The following is an 18332-nucleotide window of genomic DNA, read 5'->3' on the forward strand; positions in this document are numbered from 1 at the left end:
GAAGGAGGCTTGCGCGGGCCGGCGGGCGGGGCTGGGCCCGGCCGGGCCGGGGCGGGCTCTCCCGAGGCCGGCCCCACACGGCCAGGCGCACACCCCCGCGGTCACCCCATCCGACCCTGGCCAGCGGGGTGGCTCGGACGCGGCTGGCGGCTGGCACTCGCTCCGGGCGGGAACAGTGAGGAGGTTGTTCCCCGCGGCGAGAGAGCACCGGTCGCGGTCCCGGCCCGACCAGGGAGCCTGGGCGCTGGTGGTCCCACTATCGGTGATGAGCTGCTCTTTGGAGGGTGCGCGGGAGGATTTGGAGCGTCCACTCCGCTTCCAGGTCTTCGCTGATCTTGCCTCTTTAAATTTTTCCAGAAGGATGCGTTGTTTCTGTGGGTTTGTGGTTGCCAGTTCTCACTTGAAAGAAGGGGAAAAGGGAAGAGAGAGGAAGTGGAAAGGAAAAGAGGTGAGAGGAGGGAGCGAGGGCAGCGCTGTGCTTTGGGGGCTGTGGGAGTGCTGACTTAAAAAAACTGCACAGCCTGAGAGTTGGCTGTTAAATTTTATTTAGGGCAAAATAAGGACTGTAGTCTGGGAGACAGCACCTCAAATAGCTCTGAGAAACTGCTCCAAAGAGGTAGGGGGGAAGGAGAATATATGTGTGATTTTGGTGAAGGGAGAGTACAGGCAATCAAATCCCTATTTTTTTCCAGAAAATTTCTACTGGTCTCAGGAAGCTTTAGTCACAAGAAATAGTCGTCACCATGAAGGACTTCAGCGCTTTTCTAGATGTGAGGAAATACAAGAATTGGGCTCATAAAATCAGCTCCTGAAAATACCTATCTGAAGACCTGTCCTTTCAGTCCCCATCTCCCTACCACCGCACCCCTCCCCCCCCCCCACCTCACCAACATCCCCCCCTCCACCAGCACAGAGTGCCTCATTTCTGCTCTCCACCCTGAACTCCTTTCAGGGGATGTTGAAGGTCGGCAGCTGCAGCAGTACATGGTTTAATCCTTGTAGAGGTAGATGGCAAGTGCCGGTTTGTAGTTGACAGGGCTCTCTCATGGTCATAAATCCGACTGTACTTTGGAAGACATTTCCTGACCATTTCGTTCCACAGTACCCAGAAGACTCATTCTGAGATCTGGCAAAGTTTTTGCTGATGGGCCACTCAATGTGCTGTTACTGGACTAGGTCTATCAACAGTAACCAAAGGGCTCTGGACCACCTACCTCTCTCACTCTGTTATGGTCCAGGAAAAATTCCCTCTTGTTTTATCTTCTCATATCTAGAGTTACACTATTATAATCATTGATCACATAGTGTTAGTTGCTCAGTTGTGTCCGACGGTTTGAGACCCCATGGACTGTAGTCTGCCAGGCTTCTCTGTCCATGGAATTCTCCAGGCAAGAATACTGGAGTGGGTTGCCATTTCTTTCTCCAATTGACTGCATGTTGCTGCTGCTGCAGCTAAGTCGCTTCAGTCGTGTCCGACTCTGTGCGACCCCTGAGATGGCAGCCCACTAGGCTCCCCCGTCCCTGGGATTCTCCAGGCAAGGACACTGGAGTGGGTTGCCATTTCCTTCTCCAATGCAGGAAGGTGAAAAGTGAAAGTGAATTCACTCAGTCGTGTCCGACTCTGAGCGACCCCATGGACTGCAGCCTAGCAGGCTCTTCCATCCATGGGATTTTCCAGGCAAGAGTACTGGAGTGGGGTGCCATTGCCTTCTCCGAATTGACTGCATACAGAACTATAGATTTCATCAACTTCTTTAAATCGCCTAGTCATCATTATTTTCATTGAAGTTTCTGTCACACATTTGGTAATGTAAGAAACAACAATCTTGTAAAACAGGCAAAGTACAATAACATACTAGCAGTATTATTAAAGTCATAAGTAAGAATTAAGCCGAAAACTTCCAATAAGTGTAGCCCATATAGTCTCAGGTTGTCTGACTTAGTTTATTCTGCACCAATCTTTATTTTTCAGGGAAATTATATATCCACACAGTCCATAGGCTCCCAGCCCAATTTCCTAGTGTTACTAGGCTGTTTACCTTAGTATAATTTAATTGTTCTCAAGATAAAGGAAGGCCTTAAAACTTAAATGATGATCAGTTCAGTCGCTCAGTTGAGTCCGACTCTTGGCGACCCCATGAATTGCAGCACACCAGGCCTTCCTGTCCATCATCAACTCCCAGAATTCACTCAGACTCACGTCCATCGAGTCAGTGATGCCATCCGGCCATCTCATCCTCTGTCGTCCCCTTCTCTTCCTGCGCCCAATCCCTCCCAGCATCAGAGTCTTTGCCAATGAGTCAATTCTTTGCATGAGGTGGCCAGAGTATTGGAGTTTCAGCTTTAGCATCATTCCTTCCAAAGAACACCCAGGACTGATCTCCTTCAGAATGGACTGGTTGGATCTCCTTGCAGTCCAAGGGACTCTCAAGAGTCTTCTCCAACACCACAGTTCAAAAGCATCAATTCTTCAGCACTCAGCCTTCTTCACAGTCCAACTCTCACATCCACACATGACGACTGGAAAAACCATAGCCTTGACTAGACGGACCTTTGTTGGCAAAGTAATGTCTCTGCTCTTGAACATGCTATCTAGGTTGGTCATAACTTTCCTTCCAAGGAGTAAGCATCTTTTAATTTCATGGCTGCAGTCACCATCTGCAGTGATTTTGGAGCCCAGAAAAATAAAGTCTGACACTGTTTCCACTGTTTCCCCACCTATTTCCCATGAAGTGATGGGACCAGATGCCATGATCTTCGTTTTCTGAATGTTGAGCTTTAAGCCCACTTTTTCAGTCTCCTCTTTCACTTTCATCAAGAGGCTTTTTAGTTCCTCTTCACTTTCTGCCATAAGGGTGGTGTCATCTGCATATCTGAGGTTATTGATATTTCTCCCAGCAATCTTGATTCCAGCTTGTGTTTCTTCCAGTCCAGCATTTCTCATGATGAACTCTGCATATAAGTTAAATGAGCAGGTGACAATATAGAGCCTTGACGTACTCCTTTTCCTATTTGGAACCAGTCTGTTGTTCCATGTCCAGTTCTAACTGTTGCCTCCTGACCTGCATGCAGATTTCTCAAGAGGCAGGTCAGGTGTTCTGGTATTCCCATCTCTTTCAGAATTTTCCACAGTTGATTGTGATCCACACAGTCAAAGGCTTTGGCATAAATGATGATAGCCTGGTGTTAATCACATAAATCCATCCCATAATTGTGAGAGCTTTTATTCCGTAATTCCTTGGCTGAATTTTTGCTTGTTGCTCTGACTGAGCTTGAGTAACTTTAGAGGAAAATTCATATTTATGGCCAGAATCAGAGCAGGTATAACTAATTGGCCAGGTGAGAGAATTATAGTAATATGAAGAGTAGCCTGAACAGGATTGAACTTCCTTTCTTCTAAAATAGAGTTCCTTAGGGCCAATTAGAGCCTTGGAATGGAGAAATCCATCAAAGTAGTCTAGAAGTATTAGACACAGATAATTGGCTGCAAACCCAACAGTTGGATTGATTTTTAAAATTAGCATAGAATCGTGTCCATGATAGAAAAACATTTGAATTATATGCAAAGGTTTAAGAAGTCAAGAAAATATTATAAATAATTGCATGATCAGGTCCACCATCTTGGCTAAGCTGTCACTTCTGATGTCATCTTCTTCTTCTTATGGTGTGGATGTAGTTTCCTCTGTTTGAGCTTTGTTTTAAGGTGGGATTGAGGTCAGCATTCCTCTCTATAGACCAGTCTGATGTAGGGGCCTTTAGAAGTGGGAATTAATCCAAGAGTCAATTTCCCTTCAGATTCACTGTGCATGAGCTAGTTAAGAGCACCTGATAAAAAGTCCTTCCATCTAGTTTGGAAACAATCCTTTATATTTTATCTTTTCCAATATACATGATCTCCTGTTTGCAGGTTGTGGGGCATCTGATTTTCATTCAAAGATTACTGAGATAAGCTTTAGAAACAAAACTTAGAGTGTCCTTTTATAATTCAATTACCTTTACGATAATTTAGTGGAACAACAAGGAACTATCTGGGAAATGAATCAGTAAGTGCAGACCTCCATGAACAAAACTGGAATTTAACATTTTTTGAAACATAATCTTTTTCTCTCTAAAATTACCCTGCTGCTGCTGCTATGTCACTTCAGTCATGTCTGACTCTGTGCGACCCCATAGATGGCAGCCCACCAGGCTCCCCCATCCCTGGGATTCTCCAGGCAAGAACACTGGAGTGGGTTGCCATTTCCTTCTCCAATGCATGAAGGTGAAAAGTGAAAGTGAATTCGTTCAGTCGTGTCCTACTCTTAGCGACCCCATGGACTACAGCCTACTAGGCTCCTCCGTCCATGGGATTCTCCAGGCAAGAACACTGGAATGAGTCGCCCTTGCCTTCTCCAAAATTATCCTAATTTCTACCAAATATATCCACATTTTGTTGTCGTTGTTTAGTCGCTAAGTCATGTCCGACTCTTTTGTGACCCCATGGACTGTAGTGCGTCAGGCTCCTCTGTCCATGGGATTTCCCAGGCAAGAATATGGAGTGGGCGAAGGGGCATCTTCCAGGATTGTTGCTGCCAGTGCCCCCATTCCCATGGCGAGCCACTACTGATCCACACCTCCATAGGAGATCCTCCAACATCAGCAAGGTCTCATTTCTCCCAAACAATCCCTTTAGCTGCACGCCATTGAGCAAGGGACATACTCTTTGATGATGTAAGGATCCACAATGAGGGTGGCTGGCTGCCTCCTTTGAGGAAATCACATTGAACCATCCTATAAGAAGGGAGCTCCTATAAGAAGATGATTTACAGCCTGGACCCAAATAAGGAAAAAATACTTGACTCACAAAGAAAACCTTCTGTACTTAGGTTTTTAAGATACACACAACTAAAACATTAAAAAAAACCCCCAAAACTGGAGTATGTTGCCATTTCCTTCTCTAGGGGGTCTTCCCAACCCACAGATAGAACCCATGTCTCCTGCATAGGCGGGTGGATTCTTTATCACTGAGCCACCTGGGAAGCCAGTTGTCACCTATGTGTGCTTAGTCACTCAGTTGTATCTGACTCTCTTGCATCCCCATGGACTGTAGCCTGCCAGGCTTCTCTGTCCATGGGATTTTTCAGGCAAGAATACTGGAATGGATTGCCATTTCCTCCCTTCTCCAGAGGATCTTCCCAACCCAGTATTGAACGTGCATCTCCAGTGTCTCCTGCATTGCAGGTGGATTCTTTACCTGATGAGCCATTGGGGAAGACCTAATTTGTTGCAAAATAAGTCTGGTCTCAAAAAACCATGGCCTGATAATTTATGTAACTATAATTTATCATATAGGCTTTTTGCTTTGCAGAAACTTCTGGAAGGAGTTGCAGACTGAACTTAAAAAAACAAACAAACAACACCTTTCAGGGCTGGGAGAGTCATGCCAAGTACTTAAGAGATCTAGGTGAGTTCCTCCCTTTACAAGGTACCCAATATACCTTGAAATTTCTAACCTGTTAGTGAGGTAGCCCTCCTAATTTATGTGATAAAGCTGCTGGGAATCTAAGGGTTTCTAATCTCTGGAGGAGCAGATAGAGAAAAAGGATAAATGCTTCAATTCTGCTTACAAATGTATAATTTACCAAATTATTGTAAGCCATGATTAGTTGGAGGGGAAGGTTTTCCTTATACCTGGAAAACACAGATTCAACCCAACAATTTTTCAGATGGAAACCATAAAAATTGTAATGATGTTCATCTGTTCACTGTCTTCTGTAACTAACTCTTTTTATTAACAGTTTTATCAAGCCATCAGGTTTTTTCCCATTAGGATTCTTTCATTTCTTACTCAGTTCAGCATTCTGGTCCTGAAGGTTGGAAACTTCAGAAGGTTCTTTCTGTTAATCTTAAAAAGGAAGCACTTTTGCAAAGGCATCAGTGAAACCACAATGACAAAAGACTTAAAAAGGCACATTTAAAATCTGATGACAATTGACAAAGTCACTTGGTCACTGCTGTAACATATAACACTTGTAGACAATAACTAGAATTATGACTGACAACATTTTACTCCATTTCAGAATTTTAGAAACTCCATATAATTTCTAGGATATCTGTATTAGTAATATTTACTGTACATATAACCTAAGTGGTCACATACAATTGTGAGAGCTGGACCTTAAAGAAGGCAGAGCGCTGAAGAATTGATGCCTTTGAACTGTGGTATTGGAGAAGACTCCTGACAGTCCCTTGGCCAGCAAGGAGATCAAACCAGTCAATCTTAAGGGAAATCAACCCTGAATACTAGTTGGAAGGATTGATGCTGAAGTTGAAACTCCAGTATTTTGGACATCTGATGGGAACAGCTGACTCATTGGAAAAGTCCCTGATGCTGGGAAAGATTGAGGGCAGATGGAGAAGAGGGTGTCAGAGGATGAGATGGCTGGATGGCATCACTGATGCAATGAACATGAATGTGGGCAAACTTTGGGGGATGATGAGAGACAGAGAGGCCTGGTGTGCTACAGTCCATGGGGTCACAAAGAGTCGGACACAACTGGGCGACTGAACAACAACATAACCTAAGAAGATTTATTACTTATTGACAATACTTCCCATGTAATTTAATGTACCAAAAAACTTAATTAGTTTAATATCTCTCTTTGGGATGTTTCAGGGGCCCTTTGAAGTATCCCAAAGTTAACTAATGGTCAAAGGACTTCATTAAATTTTTATTTAGAGAATTTTGTCAATAAATATCAAAAGAGTTTAGAACACTCAGTCAGATAGGATCATAGGTCACTGTGAAACAACAGTTATTCACTTAGCTAAAGTACCAAAGTTTCCAAGGGCCAATTACAGAACAGATCACTTCAGAGGTAAATAAACTTAAAATGTGTTATCAAAGGCCGTTCAGCATCTTAAGAAAACTTGTACCATGCATGAGATTCTTTTCTTGGGGTCTGCTTTCTGCAAACCTTCCTCACTTTCTGTAGCCATCACTTAATTTGCCCATCCAGAAACAGTCATCTGTAAACCAGACCTACTTCCTTTTTTCTTAATAAAATGCAATTCCATTTATGTGCCGTCTTTACTGAGAATCTGCATCCTACTTTTCTTAAGCAACCATCAACTGTCATTTATATTAGTATTCTGTAGATTGATGAACATAAATACCAGTGATAATAATTTAGATAATTTAGGAAAAATTTCTAAAAATATTTGCTTTCTTGTAGAGAACCTCTCAGGATGGCAGCAAACATATTCATTAGTAGTCCAAAATATCTTTAGGTTTTCTATAAGAGGGAGCCAGTGTTTAGTATTAAATGTTGCAGTACCTTATTTTGTTTAGGAGCTATTCAATAAACTTTCTCTTATTCCATTATCTCATTACATTTTTATGTATCTCTTGCTTAAAGGTTTCTTCACATTGAGTTATTTTCCTTGCTGACAAATTTGCAACACATATAATAAGATCTTAGTTAGCTTATATTAAACCTAGGCACAATGAAAGTATTATACTGATTATTATATTGACGACTCTTAAGACATACATGTATTCAGACAGACACAATGAGAGAGCTAACTTCATTTTCTAAACCTAGTCATGAGTCAGATATCACAATATAAAACTCACTAGTTTATAAATAGCAGTTGGAATAAAATAATTTTTTTAAAGGCTTCCTACCCTTTTTGTCCCCCTTCAGTTTCAGAAATTAGAGATGGTCTAGATAAGTGATCCTGAGAGCTCTGGTCTCAAGGATCAGGGAGCAAAAATCAGGTTCTTCAAATAGGACTTATTTCCTCAGGACTTATTACTATTTTCTTTCAAGCTAGCTTCTCTACTGGTTGGGAATTAAACGAGTTGGGGGTCGCTTAACCTTCAACAGGCATTGTGTACTTAATTGGTTTTAATGGTTTTGAAAAGTTGGTCAGCCAGTATAACAAGAGCGTTTATGTGTAACTCAGACCCACCTAGATTGTCTTTTGACTAAGTAGCCAAATCTTCATCTAATCCTTCTGAAAAGACAGAATTAAGCAAAGGGTCATATTGGTGGTTAGAGAATGACTCAGGTGTTAAGCCAGAATATTGCTTAAATTTTTTCTTTTTTTTCCCCCAAACCTTTCACAATAGTCCAGAATTGATTCATTTGATCTTTGTTTACACTGTTGAATCTCTGTCCAGTCTACAGTTTTTGGGAAAAGCTCTGGATTAAGTTCAAGTAGTTTTTGAGCTAATCCTTTGTATTCAGTGCGAGCCTCTGGAGTACGTGATTCAAAGCTCACTAAGAGGTGTTTCCATTCTTTTTTCTTTATTCATGTCCTTGCTTTACTTTCAGAAACTAACAGCTGTATTAACTGATATATATCTGAAAACCTGGGCTCATAGGAGCAGATGGTTAACTTGAATTTATTAGCAAATTCCAATGGATCCTGACTTGAATTGGGAAATTCCTCAACCAAGGCTCAAAGTTCTGCTTGAGTTCTGATTGTATATGTAAGCACTGAGGATGGTTCACTTCTCCTTGGAATAATTTTCTCTTTAAGGCAACTATAATCACTTCTGAATTTTTAAATCCTCCTTTACTGGGGAAAGGGGAGCGGCAGGAGGAGGAAGAATTGGAAGAGAAACAAGTGCCAGCATCTGGTCAAGTAACTCAGATAGAAGAAGATATGTAGTGGGAGGTTGTTTCCATCTCTGGCTACTGTGAATAATGCGGTTATGAACGTGCTGTACAAATATCTGTTCAAGTCTCTGCTTTCAACTCTTTTGGGTTTATGTCCAGAAGTAGAATTGCTGGATTATGTACAGTAGTTCTGAGTGAGTGAATGAGTGAAGTCACTCAGTCGTGTCCCACTCTTTGCAACCCCATGGACTGTAGCCTACCAGGCTCCTCCATCCATGGGATTTCCCAGGCGAGAATACTGGAGTGGATTGCCATTCCCTTCTCCAGGGAATCTTCCCATCCCAGGAATCGAACCCAGTTCTCCCACCTTGCAGGTGGATTCTTTACTGTCTGAGCCACCAGGGAAGCCCATTCACCAAATACTTACTGAATATTTGACACACTGTGACGGGTGTTAATGGGGCTCTGGGGCTAAAATGGGTGACAGGACAGACCTGTCCATAAAGCTCTTACCATTCAGTGTGCGCCAAAGTGTTCCAGGTTGAATTGTGTCCCACCAACTCTGACCCCCAAGACCTCAGAATGTGACCTTATTAGGCAATAAGGGCTTCCCTGGTGGCTCAGATGGTAAAGAATCTGTCTGAAATGCAGGAGATCCAGGTTTGATCCGAGGGTAGGGAAGATCCCTTGGAGAAGGGAATGGCAATCCACTCCAGTATTCTTGCCTGGGAAATCCCATGCACAGAGGAGCCTGGTGGGCTACAGTCCATGGGGCTACAAAGAGTCGGACACGACTGAACAACTGCCCGCGTGCACACACACGTGTTCTGGTATGACTGGTGTACTTATAAAGGGAAATTTGGACACAGAGTCAGATGTGCGTAGAAGGGAGATGATGTGAAGATGTTGAAAAGACAACAGGCCCTAAATGGAGTCATTTATGCCAAGCCCCAGATCACCAAACTAAGACTTTAATTACAGTTTCAGCTCTCCCAGAAGTGGAATCTTACACTAGTCAATCAAGAATTGCCTGACCAACATTAGTCAGGTAATCTGCCTGGCAGACCCTTGCCATCCCCTCTAAGGAAAGTCATCTTGCAATAAATAATCTGCTTTTTGGCCTAGTACTTCTTTATTCCCACTCTAGTCTGCCTATAAAATCTCTTGCCTTGTTTAACTGTTCAGGGAAACTTTCCATCTGCTAGATTGTTGATGCTGCTTGAATCTTGAATCATGAATCTTTATACAGAGCCAATAAGATCTTTAATGTTTACTCAGTTAAATTTTGTTTTTCATAAAGGCACACACAGGGAGAACACCACATAAGCTTGAAGGCAAAGAGCAAAGTGATGCTTCCACAAGCCAAAGTATGCCAAAGATTGCCTGAAAACCATTGGAAGCTACAAGAGAGGTATGAAGCAAAATCTTCCATCATGGCCCTCAGAGAGAACCAACCCTGCTGACACCCTGATCTCATTGTAGCCTCCAGGAAAGTTTACCAGTGCATTTCTGTTGCTTAAGCCACTCAGTTGGCTTAAGCAACAGAATATGTTGTTACAGCGGCCCTGGGAAACTAATATGTGAAGGCAAAACAAAGCAATCACAAAACTGTGTGACATGTGAATGGGGCATATATGTGATGCCTTGGAGGGTCGTGTGGGTGAGGTGGAAACCATGTCTTACTGGTCTTGAGGGCCCATGAAAGGGGTTTAGATTTGCCCCTGGGTCACAAGCCAGGAGAACCTTGCCATCTGGCAGAACACACAAAGGAATTTTATTTTTTTAAACTGCAGAAGAGGACATATTCTTCCCATCCTTAACTCTTCATCTGGTAGAATGCAGGCTTTCTCAACCGGAAACAGCTAAGAGATGGAGCAAAGCCCCAGAATCCTTGGCAGGATAGGAGGCTGTGAAAGTTACCCCTCAGAAGGCCTTACACTGGAGTGCACTCCCTGGTCCTGCTACCTCCCATCTGTGTTGCTCCAGGTGTCGCCCTGGTCACGAGGAACTGCTCTGGGAAGAACACCATGGATGGGGCCATTTTGATTTCATGTACTTGATGAATTTTAGCTAGAAGGTCTGTGAATGAAATTATATCAGTTCGGTGAATTAAACTGGTTTTAATTCAGTTTAAAGCAATGATCCTCCCCGGCCCATTCCTGACTCTTGGCAGAGTTTAAAACTCAAGAAGGAAATTTATATTGAGGTCAAGAAGAAGACACCAAAGAGTTGATAAGAAGTTTGGGCTTGAGACCAAGGGCTTACAATCTTCCAAAGGCAAAAAATCTAGATTCTGGAAAAGAACAGGGAGTTGCTGTTCTTTGTCAATGTGGTCATTTTAAAATAATGTTTCTTTTTCTGACAAAAATGTTGTTTCCAAATTTGGGGATTTTTGTATTGAATGCCCTTTACATTTCAAAAGACTTTTTAAAAAAGCATTGCAATGAAACTAGAAAATATGTGGATTTACCCTGATTTTTAAAGAATATAATTTTGTGTTTCATTCTGTAATGATATATGCAGTTATTACAGAGTTCAAAATTGGAAATTTGGGGCATGGCAAATATTTAGATTTTACCTTAAACCAAAAATGCTAAATCTTATGCAAATGTGATAAAACATGGGATTTCAGTTGCAATTAAAATGTACTATAATGGGAAAGAATGGTATCTTGTAGGAAATAGTTCTATTTCCTAAAAGGAATTATATGAATCTATAAAATTTTCCTCTTGAACATTCTGAGTAAGATTCATTTTACAATCAAAGTTTATTTTTTGTTTGTGTATTTTCCTTTCATATGCTTTGGTTATATATTATAATATTTTAAGTTGACTTGGGGAAATTTGAACTCATAATTTTACAGTAACAGATATTCAGTGAGTTCTGAGAATTTGCAGTTCTATACCATGTTTATTTGTAATTAAAATAAGGATGGTGGTACTGAATGTTACCCAGAAATCTCTTGAATAAAACCTCAAAAGCCTGTAATTCCACCACTTAGCCTCTTTCTGGCCAATTAGTGGAATTATGAAGTAGTTTTACCATCTTCCTGACCTGCATACAAATTTCTCAAGAGGCAGGTCAAGTGGTCTGGTATGCCCATCTCTTTCAGAATTTTCCACAGTTTATTGTGATCCACACAGTCAAAGGCTTTGGCATAGTCAATAAAGCAGAAATAGATGTTTTTCTGGAACTCTCTTGCTTTTTTGATGATCCAGCGGATGTTGGCAATTTGGTCTCTGGTTCCTCTGCCTTTTCTAAATCCAGCTTGAACATCTGGAAGTTCATGGTTCACATATCGTTGAAGCCTGGCTTGGAGAATTTTGAGCATTACTTTACTAGTGTGTGAGATGAGTGCAATTGTGCGGTAGTTTGAGCATTCTTTGGCATTGCCTTTCTTTGGGATTGGAATGAAAACTGACCTTTTCCAGTCCTGTGGCAACTGCTGAGTTTTCCAAATTTGCTGGCATATTGAGTGCAGCACTTTCACAGCATCATCATGGGAAGAGTTGACTCATTGGAAACGACTCTGATCCTGGGAGGGATTGGGGGCAGGAGGAGAAGGGGACGACAGAGGATGAGATGGCTGGATGGGATCACTGACTCGATGGACGTGAGTCTGAGTGAACTCCAGGAGTTGGTGATGGACAGGGAGGCCTGGTGTGCTGTGATTCATGGGGTCGCAAAGAGTTGGACACGACTGAGTGACTGAACTGAACTGAATTTAACTGTACCGTCTTGATCTCTCTGTAGGAAAATTAAAAACTTTGATGGGTATTGGTTAAAATAATACTTATTGGGAGAATCATTTGGATGTATACACTACACACTTTAGAATAAGTATTATATTTTAAATTTATAAGACAGGACTGACACTACTCAACTTAGAAACTTACTGTAAAGCTACAGCCCTCAAAACAATGAAGTGTTATAAAAGAGTAGATACATAGATGAATGGAACAGAATAGAGAGCCCAGAAGTGATCCATAGAAATGTAAACCGATCAGTAAACTGACCCTTGACAAAAAAACAAAGATGATACAATGGAGAAAAATTAGTCTTTTCAACAATTGCTACTGGAACAACTGGATATCCACTTGCAAAAAAAAAAAAAAAAAAGAAGAAGAAGAAACAGAGTTTTTACTTCCATCACAAGAATGAACTCAAAATTACTCATAAACCTAACTATAGAACAAAAAAACTACAAAACTCCAAGGAGATAACACATGAAAATCCAGGTGACTCTCGGTATGGTGATGTCTTTTTATTAGATACAACACCAAAGATAGGACTCATGCAAGAAATAATTGATAAGCTGAGCTGAACTTCATTCAAATTAAAAACCTCTGCTCTGTGAAAACTCTCAAGAGAATAAGTAGACACAACAGACTGGGAGAAAATATTGGGAGAAAATGACATGCCTGTTAAAGAACTTATCCAAAATATACCAAGAACTCTTAAAACTCAACCATAAGTAAAGAAACTATTCCAATTAAAAATGGGCAAAAGACCCTAACAAGAAATATATACAGACAGCAAATAAGCATATGAAAAGATGCTCCACATCCTGTGTCATTGAAAGTGAAAGTGAATTCTCTCAGTTGTGTCCAACTCTTTGCGACCCCGTGGACTGTAGCCCATCAGGCTCCTCCGTCCATGATATTCTCCAGGCAAGAATAAGGAGTGGGTTGCCATTTCCTTCTTCAATGCAAATTAAAACAACAGTGAGGCTCTCAAGTCACCCATGCGCAGCCTTCTTGCAGCAAGTGAGCCTGAGGCAGCCATTGCTTGCTCAGTGTTCTCTAGTACCTGGATTCTTATCCTTGAAGATGCCTGAGGAAGTGCACCATGGAGACGGAGGTGGAGCCATTTGCCTTTGAGGCAAAAATTGCCGAACTCATGTCTCTTATTATTAATACCTTCTATTCCAACAAAGAAATTTTTCTTCCGGAGTTGATCAGTAATGCTTCTGATGCCTTGGATAAGATTTGCTATGAGAGCCTGACAGACCCTTTCAAATTGGACAGGGGTAAAGAGCTGAATACATCATGAGAAACGCTGGGCTGGATGAAGCACAAGCTGGAATCAAGATTGCTGGGAGAAATATCAATAACCTCAGATATGCAGATGACACCACCCTTATGGCAGAAATTGAAGAGGAACTAAAAATCCTCTTGATGAAAGTGAAAGAGGAGAGTGAAAAGGTTGGCTTAAAGCTCAACATTCAGAAAACTAAGATCATGGCATCTTGTCCCATCACTTCATGGGAAATAGGTGGGGAAACAGTGGAAACAGTGTCAGACTTTATTTTTTGGGGGCTCCAAAATCACTGCAGATGGTGACTGCAGCCATGAAATTAAAAGATGCTTACTCCTTGGAAGGAAAGTTATGACCAATTTCTAGATAGCATATTGAAAAATGGAGACATTACTTTGCCAACAAAGGTCCATCTGGTCAAGGCTATGGGTTTTCCAGTGGTCATGTATGGATGTGAGAGTTGGACTGTGAAGAAGGGTGAGCGCCGAAGAATTGATGCTTTTGAACTGTGGTGTTGGAGAAGACTCTTGAGAGTCCCTTGGACTGTAAGGAGATCCAATCAGTCCATTCTGAAGGAGATCAGCCCTGGGATTTCTTTGGAAGGAATGATGCTAAAGCTGAAACTCCAGTACTTTGCCACCTCATGCGAAGAGTTGACTCATTGGAAAAGACTCTGATGCTGGGAGGGATTGGGGGCAGGAGGAGAAGGGGACAACAGAGGATGAGATGGCTGGATGGCATCACTGACTCGATGGACGTGAGTCTCAGTGAACTCTGGGAGTTGGTGATGGACAGGGAGGCCTGGCGTGCTGTGATTCATGGGGTTGCAAAGAGTCGGACACAACTGAGCGAATGAACTGAACTGAACTGAACTGAATGAACTGAAAATTCTCATCATCCCGAACCCCTAGGAACATACTGTAACTCTGGTAGACACAGGCATTGGCATGACCAAAGCTGACCTGTAAATAATTTGGGAACCATTGCCAAGTCTCACACTAAAGCATTTATGGAGGCTCTTCAGGCTGGTGCAGACTTTTCCATGATTGGGCGATTTGGTGTGGGCTTCTACTCTGCCTACCTAGTGGCAGAGAAAGTGGTTGTGATAACAAAGCATAAGGATGAGGAACAGTATGCCTAGGAGTCTTCTGCTGGCGGTTCCTTCACTGTCCATGCTGACCATGGTGAGCCTATTGGCCGGAGTACCAAAGTGATTCTCCACCTGAAGGAAGACCATAGAGAGTACTTGGAAGAGAGGCGGGTCAAAGAAGTGGTAAAGAAGCACTCACCGTTCATAGGCTATCCCATCAAACTCTATCTGGAGAAAGAACGTGAAAAGGAAATCAGTGACTATGAGGCTGAAGAAGAGAAAGGTGAGAAAGAACAGGAAGATAAATATGATGAAGAGAAGCCTAAGATTGAAGATGTGGGTTCAGATGAGGAGGATGATAGTGGCAAAGATAAGAAAAAGAAGACAAAGAAGATAAAGGAGAAGTACATTGCTCAGGAAGAACTGAACAAGACCAAGCCCATTTGGACCAGAGACCCTGATGACATCACCCTGGAGGAATATGGTGAGTTCTACAAGAGTTTTACCAATTACTGGGAAGATCACTTTGCAATAAAGCACTTCTCTGTAGAAGGTCAATTAGAATTCAGAGCACTGCTGTTCATCCCTCATTGGGCTCCTTTTGACCTCTTCGAGAACAAAAAGAAGAACACCAAACTGTATGTCCGCCATGTGTCCATCATGGAAAGCTGTGATGAGTTGATTCCTGAATATCTCAACTTCTTCCGTGGGGTGGTTGACTCTGAAGACCTTCACCTGAACATCTCCTGAGAAATGCTCCAGCAGAGCAAAATTCTGAAGGTTATTCATAAGAACATTGTTAAGAAGTACCTTGAACTCTTTTCTGAGCTGGCAGAAGACAAGGAGAAATATAAGGAATTCTATGAGGCATTCTCTAAAAACCTGAAGCTTGGAATCTGTGAGGACTCCACTAACCGGCGATACCTTTCTGAGCTGCTGTGCTATCACACGTCCCAGTCTGGAGATGAGATGACTTCTCTCTCAGAATACATGTCTCTCATGAAGGAGACCCAGAAGTCCGTCTGTTGCATCACTGGTGAGAGCAAAGAGCAGGTTGCGAACTCTTCCTTTGTGGAGTGCATGTGGAAGCAGGGCTTTGAGGTGGTGTATGTGATGGAGCCCATTGATGAGCACTGTGTGCAGCAGCTCAAGGAGTTTGATGGGAAGAGTCTGGTCTCCATGACCAAGGAGGGCCTGGAGCTGCCTGAGTACAAGGAGGAGAAGAAGAAGGTGGAGGAGAGCAAGGCCAAGTTTGAGAACCTCTACAAACTCACGAAAAAGATCTTGGATAAGAAGGTGGAGAAGGTGACAATATCCTGAAGACAGGCTCATGTCTTCACCCTGCTGCACTGTGATGAGCACCACAGCTGGACAGCCAACATGCAGTGCATCATGAAAGCTCAGGCACTTTGGGGCAACTCGACCATGGACTAAATGATGGCCAAAAGTACCTGGAGATCAGTCCTGATCACCCCATCGTGGAGACTCTGCAGCAGAAGGCAAGAGGCAGGCATAAATGGCAAGCCTGTCAGGGACCTGGTGGTGCTGCTGTTTGAAACCGCACTGCTCTCTTCTGGCTTCTCGCTTGAGAAAATCCCCAGACCCACTCCAGCCATATCTCCCACAAGATAAAGCTTGGCCTGGGCATTGATGACGACATAGTGATGGCGGAGGAGCCCAGTGCTGTTGTTCCTGCTGAGATTCCCCCCTTGAGTGTGACGAGGATGCCTCTTGCATGAAAGAAGTAGATTAGGAGTTTTTACCTGCAGCCTGCTCCCTCTGTGTAGCATCCCCATGGCTCCCCCAGTGGCAGCCCTAGTGGCCCTGGCTCACGTGGGTCCCTCTGCTGATGTCTAGTGGTTTTATTTCTGTCCTTCTGTCTAAGGCAGGATACAAGGGCCTCAAGCAAGCCCTATCCCTATCCACGTTTGACATGGGGTTTGAATATTGTGTGCTGTGTTTTTTGTTGTTGTTGTTCTGAAATTAAAGTATTGGGGAAAAACAAAACAAAACAAAACAGTGAGATACCACTACATGCCTCTTAGAAATGGCCAAAATCTAGAATGCTGCAAGAGCAAATGCTGGCAAGGATGAGTAGCAACAGGAACTCTCATCCGTTTCTGGTGGGAATGCAAAATGGTATAGTCACTTTGGAAGAAAGTATGGTAGTTTCTTACAAAAAATAAACATACTCTTACTATAATCCCTCAATCTCTTTACTTGATAATTTACCCCAGTGAGTTGAAAATTTATGTCCACCCAAAAACGTGTACATGGATGTTTATAGCTTTATTCAGAATTGCCAAAACTTGGAAACAACCAAGATGTCCTTCAGTGGGTAAATAGATAAACTGTGATACATTCAGACAATGGAACATTATTCTGTACTGAAAAGAAATGAGCTATGAAACCATGAAAAGATGTGGAACTATGAAACCAGCTTCATTCCATAACCAATGAAATGTTATTTAGTGCTAAAAAGAAATGAGTTATAAAACCTTAAATGTACATCACTAAGTGAAAGAGAAGGCAATGGCACCCCACTCCAGTACTCTTTCCTGGAAAATCCCATGGACAGAGGAGCCTGGAAGGCTGCAGTCCATGGGGTTGCTGAGGGTCGGACACAACTGAGCGACTTCACTTTCACTTTTCACTTTCATGCATTGAAGAAGGAAATGGCAACCCACTCCAGTGTTCTTGCCTGGAGAATCCCAGGGACGGGGGAGCCTGGTGGGCTGCCGTCTGTGGGGTCACACAGAGTCGGACACGACTGAAGCGACTTAGCAGTAGCAGCAGCAAGTAAAAGATACTAATCCAAAAAGCCTGATACTATATGATTCCAACTGTATGATATTCTGGAAAAGGCAAAATTCTGGAGACAGGAAGAGGGTGAGTGGTTGCCATGGGTTAGAGTAGAGGGAGGGATAAAGAAGTGAAGCACAGAGGATTTTTAGGGCAATGAAACTACTCTGTATGACACTATAATGGTGGATTTGTTATACATTTGTGAAAATGCATAGGATGTACAACACCAAGAGTTCAACAATGCAGAGTATGGACTTTGGGTGATAATTATGTGTCAGTGCAGGCTCATTGATTATAACCAGTGTACCACTCTGGTATAGGGTGTTGACAGGCAGGGAAGACTGTGTGTACGTGGAGCCAGGGAGCATATGTGACATCTCTGTACTTTCTGCTCTGTTTTGCTGTGAACCTAAAATTGCTCTAAAAAATGTTTTTTTGAAAAAGTTAGAAGGATGCCAGTCCTGCTCTCTTTGTTTGATCTCAGCAGCTTAGCCGAGAAAGCATATAATTTTTCAATAGTATCCATGATGGTGACTGTAGAGATTTTAGTGGAAAGATTTATTTTATTCATGTAAGTGTAACTAACTGTCAGGTAATGCAACTAAAGGATATTTCCCCCCCAAGGTCAAACAAGAATGGGGTTTCTTTTTCTCTTAGAGAAAAGGAAACTTTTGCTCATAGTTCAAGTGCTTTTAAAGATTTTCCTCTTCTGAGTGGTCATGCAGTCATCTCCCCCACGTTTCCATTTCCTGACAAAACCCTTTAAAAGATGTGGTGATTCAGAGATCTGGTTC

General features: G+C 42.5%; 1 long non-coding RNA gene and 1 pseudogene across 1 annotated transcript; both read left to right on the top strand.

Annotated features, from left to right (window-relative positions):
* The first annotated feature begins 56 nt into the window (after window positions 1-56).
* On the top strand, window positions 57-11718 carry LOC113898395. The gene is made up of 3 exons (XR_003512633.1): window positions 57-322; window positions 5348-5443; window positions 9907-11718. It is a non-coding gene; the product is annotated as an uncharacterized LOC113898395 (long non-coding RNA).
* A 1694-nt stretch (window positions 11719-13412) lies between these two features.
* LOC113898809 lies at window positions 13413-16720 on the top strand (annotated as a pseudogene).
* The last annotated feature ends 1612 nt before the right edge of the window (window positions 16721-18332 follow it).

Source organism: Bos indicus x Bos taurus, chromosome 9 (genome assembly GCF_003369695.1).
Source record: "Bos indicus x Bos taurus breed Angus x Brahman F1 hybrid chromosome 9, Bos_hybrid_MaternalHap_v2.0, whole genome shotgun sequence".
Lineage (NCBI taxonomy): Eukaryota > Metazoa > Chordata > Mammalia > Artiodactyla > Bovidae > Bos > Bos indicus x Bos taurus.